Source organism: Camellia sinensis, chromosome 11 (genome assembly GCF_055761805.1).
Source record: "Camellia sinensis isolate YWXY chromosome 11, ASM5576180v1, whole genome shotgun sequence".
Classification (NCBI taxonomy): Eukaryota; Viridiplantae; Streptophyta; class Magnoliopsida; order Ericales; family Theaceae; genus Camellia; species Camellia sinensis.
The window spans coordinates 62,087,587-62,099,548 of record NC_138971.1 but is presented as its reverse complement, the minus strand read 5'-3'; the positions used below and the strand labels follow the sequence as shown (position 1 = coordinate 62,099,548).

The 11,962-nt window shown below is 42.2% G+C and overlaps 1 long non-coding RNA gene across 2 annotated transcripts; it reads right to left on the bottom strand.

Annotated features, from left to right (window-relative positions):
- Positions 1-1,417, bottom strand: LOC114261681 (uncharacterized). 2 transcript variants are annotated; one of them, XR_003629043.2, is made up of 3 exons: positions 1,253-1,417; positions 994-1,051; positions 1-45 (listed from the first exon to the last, which is right to left on the bottom strand). It is a non-coding gene; the product is annotated as an uncharacterized LOC114261681 (long non-coding RNA). The 2 variants fall into 2 exon arrangements; XR_014343954.1 differs by lacking the exon at positions 1-45 and adding an exon at positions 301-629.
- Between the last annotated feature and the right edge of the window lie 10,545 nt (positions 1,418-11,962).

Below are 11,962 nucleotides of genomic sequence, written 5' to 3'. Positions count from 1 at the left end.
GTCCGGATTGGGAGAAAACAAGGACCAATCCGTTATCTACGGTTCCTGAAAAATTAAAACCAATCCAATCCATTTAAATTGTAGAACCAATCCGAACCAATCCGTTGAAACACGGATTGGATCGGTTTAGGACCACGGATTTAAATAATTAAATAACAAAATGGGTCCCTTTCTTTAGGTGCAAAGCAAACAAAATGGGTCTTTTACCCCATTCTAAGAACAGAATCATTAATCATTAATCAGTAACTACCACCAATCTTAGTAAACAACTAAGATAGATCAATAAATTTCAAGTCCCTATTTTAATTAAAAGCATTCTTATATTTTATTAGTAAGAGATGCACATCCAGAGAAAACTGTGTTAGGATGTAATGTTATAAATGTTGTACACATTTGTGGGTATTATTGTAAATATTCAAATGAGGGTTTTGTCAAATCCTTCCCATATATGAATATACATTCTCAACCCTGTTTGGGTCCTCCAGTATTTTATGGTATTGGAGCCAGAGACATCTCTCTCTCATATACTTTGTCTCCCTCTTTCTCTCTTACTAATATGGCCATTGGCCATCAGCTCTTTCCACTTTCTTCTTTAACTGTTCATCTCCACAATATTATCAACCATGTATCTGTTAAAATTTGATTAAAAAATATTCTGTTATGGAGAGACCAATTTACATTGATCCTGATTTGCAATGACCTATTTGGCTATATAGATGGCACAATTGTTGCACCATCAAGAAAGACTGTTGATAAAGAAACTCATAAACAGGTTAATAATCCAAGCTATAAATCATGGGTTCAAATGGATCAAAAAAAAAACACAGAAAACTCAGTCTGAGATAAAACAGAACAAAACCAGATAACATGAACAATCACATTTCAGAGTGTGACATAATGAAAACATAAAACATAAACAATCGATCTAAATAAAAACATAATGAAAACATAAAAATAATAAAAATAAAAACAGAAAAAAAACCTCCTACTTACATTTACCGAATCCACTGTAGATGACATGAAACAATCGATCTAATCTGCGATGGATGATCTGGGAACCCATTTCAGAGTGTTAGAGATTAAACCTATTTCAGAGTGTTAGAGAGAGAGAGAGAGAGAGAGAGAGAGAGAGAGAGAGAGAGAGAGAGAGGAGCTCACCGAAAGAGGAAGACAAATAAACAAAAATAGTCACCGATCTGAGAGAGAGAGAGAGAGAGAGATGAGAACACCGAGAGAGAGAGAGAGAGCTCACCGACAGAGAGAGACGAGCAGCAGCACACCGATCTGATCTGAGATGGATGAGAGTGTGAGAGAGAGAACTCAGTCTGAGATGGGAAAGAGAAGAGAGAGAGACACCATCGATATAGAGACCTCAGAAGAGTGAGGCGTGAACGAGTGAGGTGAAGCTGCTGGACCTGGATTAGGTTTACATTTTAGTATTTATATCATATAAGAAATTATATGGTGTGGGAAGGTATATAGTATAAAAATATAGATTATTTCTAGATGGTCCAGATCGGTTCCAATCCGGAACCGTGGAGTTCAATCCGGAACCGATCCGTGGCCTACGGATTTTGAAATTCTCAATCCGGAACCGAACCACGGATTCAAAAAATCAATCCAAACCTATCGGATTGGACTGGACCGGATCGGATTACGGATTTTACAGATTCCTTGCTCAGCCCTAGCCAAAACAACAGGCATTATAAGCTAGTGAACATGATTTACGCTACAAGCATGTGAGGCATATGAGAGGCTACCAAACCAGCCAAAAACAAAATCATGGAATGCCAAATGATAGCCAAAAACCCATTGAAACATGATCAATACATGCAAGAATGAGGTGTTACTTTGATAGGCTATGCAAGGGATTGTTCTGCACATGCAAGAGGCAAACAAAAGGTGACCAAACCAGCCATAGACAGAGTCTAGGCAGGTCCTAAAAGTCACTAAAAAGGGCCTGAACCAAGGCTAGGAAGTGTGGAAATATATGCTCCATTGGAAAGCCAAAAATGCAAGCAAACAAGGCCAAAAGAGGGAGGGTCACCCCTCTCTGATTTTGGCCCTCAAAACCTGTTAAAAAATCAATGTATAAAAAAGAAATAGAGAATTGTATTATTGATTGATTTTATTGATCTATTTATTACAATGATTCATGATTCCTATATATAGAAGAGGGTGAGTGTGTACTAGGTAAGGAGTAGGTGAAGTGGAGGTGGTAGTGGTGTAGTGGGTTAGGTTTAGTGGAGTAGGTGAGGTGGTAGTGGTGTAGTGGGTTAGGTTTAGTGGAGTAGGTTTAAGTGGGTGAAGTAGGTGATAGGTTTTAACAGCCCCCCGCAAACTCAAGGGGGATAGGAACTAGCCAACTTGAGTTTGGAGAGAGTAACAAAACAAGAAAATAGACGAATACATAAAAGAAAAGAGGATAGGAGACACTGTATGGTCGTGTCAGACCGATGGTGAAGACACTGTATGGTGGTGTCATAACATTGTAGAGGACACTGGATGGTTGTGTCAGACCGATGTAGAAGACAGTTTATGGGGTCATGTCGGACCGTTGTAGCAGACAATGTTGTGATAGTTGTTGTGACAGTTTACGGAGTCTTGCTGGACCCTTGTAGAAACTAACCAAAATCAATGTCGGGACAGTTTACAGAGTCTTGTCGGACCCATGAAGGAGCTAACCGGAATCAATGTCGGGACAGTGTACAGAGCCTTGTCGGACCCTTGAAGGAGCTAACCGGAATCAATGTCGGGACAGTTTACAGAGTCTTGTCGGACCCTTGAAGGAGCTAACCGGAATCAATGTCGGGACAGTTTATAGAGTCTTGTCGAACCCTTAAAAAATACACTGTATGATGGTGTATATAGGCTGCCCAAATATATATATATATATATGGATATATATAGTGAGCCCTCAAAAGTCGCGCCCTCAAAAGGCGCGCCCACTTCATCAAAAGGCGTGCCTGACAGAAAGTGTCGAGCCATCAAAAGGTGAGCCGGAGACGCGGCGAGACGCGTGAGCGACAGAGTGGCGTTTCGGCCTCGGCTATTTAACCAAGGTTGAGGCTTGGAAGCAGAGGCAAAAAACCTGCTAGAAAAACTCTGAAAAAACTCTTCGTTTTCTGAGAGAGATTTCTAAGAGAGATACTCTGTAATCCAGAAAATGGCTTCGTCTTCCCGTGGTCTGCTCACTCTCTTTCCAGACCTTAACGAGTCAACAAGAGAGATAACTGGTGCGGGGGCCAGTGAACCTCAACCAAGCGCCCCAGGGTTTGCTCCGTTGAACTTTCCTATGCGGTCGGTGGAGCAAAAAATGGCAGTGCAAACTGACATTGAAGCCAATCAGTATACTTTGAAGTCCTGTGTGGAGACGATGACGGCAGTCACAAACTTGTCGCACCGGCTGCAGAGTAGGACAAATGAGGTGCAGCATTTAAACGGCCAACTGGCTCTGCTCCAGCGCATGTATAAGGATGCGCGAGCAGAGATAAGTGTGCTGAAGGCGGAAAACAAGGAGCTGAAGCGGAAGGCCACCGTGATGTTCCGATTTGGAGGGCCGCCATATGCTGCAGTGGAGGAGCAGGGAGTAGTGATCATGCCCAGTGGAGTGGGAAACACGGAGGCAACACCGGCAAGGGCCGCCCAGGACGGAGGCAAGAAGAAAAGACCGGCGGCAGAGTAGAGAAGAAAAAATCCCACCTGTGAATGTGGTTGTTGTTTGTATTTTTTTTTTTCTTTTTTCTTTTTTTTGTGTAAAATTGTGATCAGGGTTGATCCCTGAGATGAATAAAATATGGTTTGGTGTGCAAAGCTAGATGGTATGAATGGAATTGGAAAAAGATTAAAAATAATGTGAAAGAAAAATAAAGAAAAAATAATAAAAATATATTTGAAATCAAAAATATATTTCTTGTTGTTTTTTTTTTTTTTTTTAATATAATATAATTTTTTGTTTTAATATAATATAATAAAAAGATATATATATATATATATAATAAAGAAAGTGGGGGAAAAAAAGTGTAGGTTGGAACATCGTGGGTCACATGGGTGAGTAAAAGAAAAAAAAATAAAGAAATGAAAAGAGGGGGACAAAAGTTGTGTGTGGGTGGACAAATATATTTAGTTTTAGAGGGACATGCCCATGTGGGGCAATTGCTTTAGTAGCAGTGATTCTTGAAGCCGAAACTTCCCAGAAATTTCACTACCCGTCAATCATAAGAACCCACACTCACCAAAGCAGTACTGTTCATCATAATGATCAACAACAAGAAGAGAATGAGAACTCGAATGATGTTGAAGCTATCAAAGCTAAGATCATCGCTCATCCTCACTACTCTAGCCTTTTGGAAGCTTACATGGACTGTCGAAAGGTGGGGGCTCCTCCGAAAGTGGTGGCGACGCTCACGGAGGTTCGGCAAGAGACGAGGCAGCGAGATTCAGTGAATTGTAGAGACGATTCAGAAGACCCAGAACTAAGGTGAGGATTTAGGCAGTGATGGGAAGGTATGTGTAGAAAATAAGCTGAATAGGTTGAGATCCGGCGGGCGGCTAAGGTGAGGTTGCCGCCCGCCGGAAAAGCGAAAATACTAGGTTCTAAGCTAGCTCTGATACCATGTTAAAAAATCAATGTATAAAAAAGAAATAGAGAATTGTATTATTGATTGATTTTATTGATCTATTTATTACAATGATTCATGATTCCTATATATAGAAGAGGGTGAGTGTGTAGTAGGTAAGGAGTAGGTGAAGTGGAGGTGGTAGTGGTGTAGTGGGTTAGGTTTAGTGGAGTAGGTGAGGTGGTAGTGGTGTAGTGGGTTAGGTTTAGTGGAGTAGGTTTAAGTGGGTGAAGTAGGTGATAGGTTTTAACAAAACCACATGCCAACCACTGAAAATCTACTAGATTTCAGTGGCTAGAGGGCCAAGCAAATCTCAAAACAAGGCTAAATAGAGCATGCAAGAGGGTAGATGACCCCCAACACCAAAAGAGCCTTAAACAAACATGAAAATCACTTAAATATGAACCTTTTTTTAGTTGACAACAAAGCTCAAATAAGCATGCAAATGAGGCTAAGAGAATGATCAAAATAATGCTTAAAAGAGGAAAAAGTGATTACCCTTGAAGCTCAGCAAAACCAGCAAACTTTGGGACCAAAAACCAGCTCTTTAACCTCTGAAAACCACCTCCAAGAACCTCAAATCAATGGTGGAAGTGTATGGCTATGAGGTGTAGTGTAAGAGGGTCAAGAACAAAGCACTTTCTAAGCCTAAAATATAGAGACAAAGAGAGAGAGAGATAAGCTTTGCCTTAGAGCAAATTTTTCAACCTGGTATAAGGAGAGGGAGGGCCTCTCTTATAGAGTTTCAAAGCCAAAGCTTCTCCTAGAAGCTAAAAACTTGGTTGTGTATGGAGGATCCAGTCTGTGCCTTCCAGCTAGCACAGCTGGCATGCACTCAGACAAACAAATCAGGAGGAAGTTGGCCGACCAGAAGAGGTGGTCGGCCGACCACTTTCCCTGGTCGGCCAACTGTAACACGTCCGCGAGGGACCCCACTATAGTTCAGACTCGATTCGTGTCACGGTTCTTAATCTAAACCAAAGAGTCCAAATCTGGCAAATCGTTTTGAGAAAACAGTTTTTTGAAAGAAGTGCCAAACATGGACTATTTGCCAGATACAGAGTCGCCACCTAAATATTTTATTTTGGGGAATTTAGGAAACCCTGACTTGGTGCCAAAGGCCACGTGTCCGTCATCACCAAAGTTGCCTCGGCTCGGGAACTTGGGTACGATTAGGGAAGGTCAGCTATGAGCACCCCCTCTCGCCCGATCAATGATCGGCCTCTACTAACCGTGATATCTTGTTTTGAAAGCATTATGTGTTCTTATTCCAGTTATTTAGCCTAGAATTACTATGTTATGCGCACAGCAAACAAGTATAGACCAAATCGCCTAAATTGGAACAAAACATTTCATGTTTGTTTTGAAAATGGTTTGCTACTCGCAAGTAGGCTAAAATGCAGGTTTTGCCACCCTCAAGTGGGCTTTTAGAAAAGATGGTTTTGCCATTATCTAGTGGGCTTAAAATTCACAGTTTTAATGCGTTATCCCAATTTAAGCAATTCGACCTCCATCCACAGGCATTCAAGCAGTTATATCACATAAGCAGCTAGCCTCATGGTAATCATGCAATTATGGCAACACTCACACGCATGCGGCATGCTAAAGCATAAAAGCTCACCTAGTACTCCAAGCCAAAACAGAAACCAGTTAGTAATCACATGTATGATCCTAGTTCATATTTGAAATGGCTAATGCAACACATGCAAAGATGCAATCCAAATAGGCTCGGCTATCCTAAACATGGCATGTGAAATGCTGCAACTAACAAATACTCAACTTGGAATTGAAATACGAGTGTAGTTAGCATGATGTACCGAGCCTGGTGCATGTAAGACAAATGTATGGATGCACGCATGCTAAGCATAAGGTATGCTAATTTAAATATGCCCTAGTCTACCATCATAGGCGGGTAAATAAAAAGGAAGGAAGACGTGGGGTTGGAAGACATACACACACTCACACACACTTATTACACAATTGCCCTCGCTTGGAGGGTCCGAATAAATATTACAGTCCGAATAAATAATACTAAATTAATTATTACAAAATTTCTAATCTAATTAACAAATTAAATGCAAAGAGAAGATGGTCGTAGCTCCCGCCTCGGGATGCGTGAATGATGCATGCTCAGATTTATCTTGCCCCGAAAGCCCGTACCATACCACTGCTGCCTCTGTTTACACTACCCTACTTCTCTGAAAACTTCCAAAATCCTGGGACAGGTTCCCTGAACCCTGTAGGGCACTATCGGCTGAAGGGAATACACACCGGCCATGGAACTTATCCATCGGCTGGGCTTTCATATTATCGGCCACCAATCCATGGCCGGTCGGCACTCTACAGTGCCGGTCGGCAAGAACTCCCTGCAGAAACTGGTTTTTGACAGCAACAAGGACAGACAGTGTATGGCATGGAATTTCAAGCAAATGTATGCGCGGGCACACTCCCTATCATACAAGGGACTCAAGGGAGCATGGCCCTCGACCCTCGGGCCATCAATCATGCATTTTGATGCGTCATGGCCTAAGGAGCCAAGGTTGCGATTCAATGAAAATGCATGCAACACACGAATGAAGACCAAGACCCTATCATGTCAAGGTCAAGGGTCTCGGTGACTGAGAGTTAAGGCGTGTTACATCACTCGTAGTATGAACACTTCTTAACCCTCACACTTGGTTTGACACCCCAAACCAAGCAATGCAATGCATGTTATGCAAACATGGCTCGAAAATGCAACATATCACAAAAAAAGCAAGGCATGCCAAATGTAATGCAACATGTCATGGCAAGCATACATTGTTCCTAATATGCAATGCTACAATGCGACTCATCACGTAATGCTAATATGGTACAATGCACGCATGCAATTAGAGGCAACAAGTCAAACATACAACCATGTCCAAGAAGAGACTTAGACTGAAATGGAAGGCCTCAAACACCCCCAAAAATAGTGGCTAAAAGTGCCTCAAGTGATGGACAAAATGCACTACAAACATGCAAGCCAAAAGGGGGGCCAAAGCTAAGGCATAACAAAGGGAATTCTACCACCACTAACCCAAACAAACATGGCATGAACTATACAACTAAAAACAGAATTTCAGCATGCAAAAAGAGCTCCAAAACCCACACATATGGCATCCCAAATGAAACAAACACCTAGGCATACGCAATGCTCGTTTCAAGGCATAAGAGGGTACAACTTCAAAGCATGAGAGGAGCGATGAATGCAAGTATACAAGCATGGTTTAGGGACTGAAATGACATGCTAAGTGATTCCAAATCACCGAAATAGCCTAACCAATGCATGTTCATGACCCATACCCTTAAGGCTCTCAAGCCAAAATGCAAAGAGGTGACACCAAACATGGCAAGCATGACTGAAACAATGGCCAACAGATCTTGAACATGGCAAAATGATGCTAATACCTTCATAATATTAGGCTAGATCATGCGAGAATCATGGCCTTAATGTATGGCATACCTCTAGGCAACCTTGAGGAGATATAAAGCAAGTATAATACGCATGAAAGAGACCAACAAACCCACATGAGACAGAGGTAAAACATGTTGTATAAACACCAAATAAGCTCTGAAATGAAGCTAAACAAGATTAGACATGCATGCTACCACATTGAGCCGAATATGCAAACAAGAGAGAGACCAAGGGAGAGGGGTGTCCCTCCCCTATGCAAGACCTCAAACCCTCTTCTTTACCACTGAAAATCCACTGGATTTCAGTGGTGAAAAGAACCAAACATTCAAGCAAATAAAGCCTAACAATGGAAGCACCAAAAGGGCCAAACAAGGCCTAAGAGGGTGAGTTCGACCCCAAACCCCAAAACACCCTTAATGAAAGTTCTTAAGAAAGAAAATGTAAGACTTTTTTATGTTATACTCAAAGCTTGAATCAGCATGCAAGACAGGTCAAGAACCAATGCAAGATTGGGGATAATAAAGTGAAAGTCTTATCCTTGAAGAACACTTCAAGAACAGTTGGTCCAGCCACACTGTACTGAGCAAAATCAGTCCAAAATCTCAAAAAACAACCCTCATTGCCTCTCAATCTCGGAGCAAGGTGTAATGGTGTGTGTATTAGTGCAAAAGTAAGGTCAAAATGCACTTTTAGGCCAAGAAAACACACACAAGGGAGAAGAGAGAGGGAAATATAGAGAGAGTCTGTATATATATCAGATGTATATGTATATAAGCTCTGGTTTTTATGTTCAAAACTCCAACCCCTAACAATGGAAGAAGAGAGGTGCTTAAATAGGCAAAGGGAAATGATTTAAGCTTCTCAAGGAAGCTAAGTGAAAGGGGCAAAGGGGGCAAAAGAGTCAAGGCTTCTTGAGGAAGCTAGGACAGCTGGCCAAGCTTCTTGAGGAAGCTTGGCCAAAGGGTTCAACCTTCTAGAAGGAAAATGGGTGCAAAGGCTCAAAACAGCCACCTCATGCACGGAGAGGAGTGTTGGTGCATTCCAACTGGCACAGCTGGCATGCACCAAGTCTGAAGGGTGCAAAAGGGTCACACCGGCCAGCAAAAAAGATCACCAGCCAAATAAAGTGCCGGTCGGCAAAATATAGTGCCGACCGGCCATTGGTTTTAAGAAACCACTGCCGGTGGCACCAATAAACGGCCGGTGATGTGAGGGGACAGCCGGTGGTGTGTGGGAATGGCCAACAAGCCATTCCCTGCCCTTCAAGGCAAAAACACACGTGTTTGGTGCAAAACCAAACACCGAAAAGTCGAGTCGAGAGATCCTGAGGCGAGGCGCGCAGCCGAGACCTCCGGGAACTCGAGACGAACACAAGCACGGATGATCACCGAGCGTTCCAACGGTGACGTCCAAGTCTTGAGGACGGTCAAAAATGGGGTGTCTATAGTTGCCCCTCTTTGACAGAACTCGAAAGTCATAACAATGACGGGAGTGAATGTCAAAGCCCAGAGGTGACCCATTTTTGACATGGCCAATGACTTAGACAAACATGCAAGACAAACAAGATATGTGCCCGAAGGCAGGGGCAAAATGCAAGACAATGCACAAAGCCGAACATAACTTATGATCATGCAAAGAAAGCTGTAACGAAGCCCACATGCAACAGTTTTAAGCTAGCATACACCGAACTACAATATAATACAGAAAGGATGTAAGAGAATTATGCGATTCTCGGTATGTCTCACTCGAAGTATACCATACCTGTCCGGTTCGTCGGGTTGCACCAGCCTTAAATGAACCGTACATATGATATCGTGCCTGCAAAGAAAACAAACTTAACAGGTACAATGTGATTAACAATATGCATATTAATGTACTTGAAAATGCGTGACAATGCAAAGCAAGTGGGAAGCATAACAATGCTGTGAAGGCACAGACATGTAAGTGGAGCACACGGTCTACGCAGGCAACGAAATTGATCATAAGCATGCGGTCTACGCAAGCAATGAAATTGGTTTCAAACGTGCGGTTTACACAAGTAGAACATGCGGTCTACGCAAGTAATGAATTTGAGCTTAAAAATGCGGTCCGCGCAAGCAGAACATGCGGTCTATGCAAGCAAAACATGCGGTCTATGCAAGCAAAACATGCGGTCTACGCAAGTAATGAAATTGATTACAAACATGCGGTCTACGCAAGCAAAACATGCGGTCTACGCAAGTAATGAAATTGATTACAAACATGCGGTCTACGCAAGTAGCGTAATTAATTATAAACATGCGGTCTACGCAAGTAAAACATGCGGTCTACGCAAGTAGCATAATTAATTATAAACATGCGGTCTACGCAAGTAAAACATGCGGTCTATGCAAGAAAAACATGCGGTCTACGCAAGTAATGAAATTGATTACAAACATGCGGTCTACGCAAGCAAAACGTGCGGTCTACGCAAGTAATGAAATTGATTACAAACATGCGGTCTACGCAAGTAGCATAATTAATTATAAACATGCGATCTACGCAAGCAAAACATGCGGTCTACGCAAGTAATGAAATTGATTACAAACATGTGGTCTACGCAAGTAACGTAATTAATTATAAACATGCGGTCTACGCAAGCAAAACATGCGGTCTACGCAAGTAATGAAATTGATTACAAACATGCGGTCTACGCAAGTAGCGTAATTAATTATAAACATGCGGTCTACGCAAGCAAAACATGCGGTCTACGCAAGCAAAACTTGCGGTCTATGCAACTAGCGTAATTAATTATAAACATGCGATCTACGCAAGCAAAACATGCGGTCTAGGCAAGTAATGAAATTGATTACAAACATGCGGTCTACGCAAGCAAAACATGCGGTCTACGCAAGTAGCGTAATTAATTATAAACATGCGGTCTACGCAAGTAGTGAAATTGATTACAAACATGCGGTCTACACAAGTAGTGTGTATGAGAAGAGTTGAATGCACACATGTAAGTAAAAACATGTTATTCACGATGCTGGAATGTAAAGTACTGTAACACAGCATAATTGAAACGATTTATGGAATCCACAAGACATGAAAAGGATACGGGAAAGGACGTTCTTCATACGTACCGAGCATCGCTCGTAGAAGTTGTGGCCTGAGGTCAACTCGAAGGTTCACATTTCAAAAGTGTGCTTTCCCGCATTGTCCCGAGTGATGAAGGTGCCAAACCATGTAGTTGACCCGAACAAAGGTGCAGAAGGTGCGTTGACCGCAAGGGGAGTTTTACTGGTATCAATTCCGACACTTTGCTACCCTGCCATTCTATGCTTTACTTTCCTTTTTACTGGTAGTTTAAGCACATTGCACTGCCTCGGGCAGGTTTTATTCTTTCTCAAAATTACATATTTTGCAAAACACGTGATGGGAATGAAACGACCATTTTGTTCAAAATTTGTTGCATTTGTAAATTTTCTATGCATCGCATCGCAAGGTATCACACCACAATGTGAACAAAATTGAACCTGTTTTGAACATTGAGTACTTGCATCGTAATAATCAGGTAATGAACCGACTTATAACTCGATAAGCAAAACAAAGGCATGATATATCCAATCAAGTGTGAGTACAACTCGATAAACAAATCAAAGACTCAAAGAGAGTGAAATACAACTCAATAAGCAAATGTACAATAACTCGATAAGCAGACAGGTGTGTCTCCACAAGAATCGATCACCGGGGGGGGATTGGAGGTGGTGGAGTTCCCCAATCCCTAGCATAAACAGCTCAGGGAACAAGGAGGAAGACCATCGGCCAGGGGTAGAGGCCATCGGCCAGAAGTTTGTTCGGTCGGCAAAAAGTGATGGCCGGTCGGCACAATATTTGGCCGGCCGGCTATGAATGAAGGAATCACCAGAATGTTGACACCTGTCCTCCA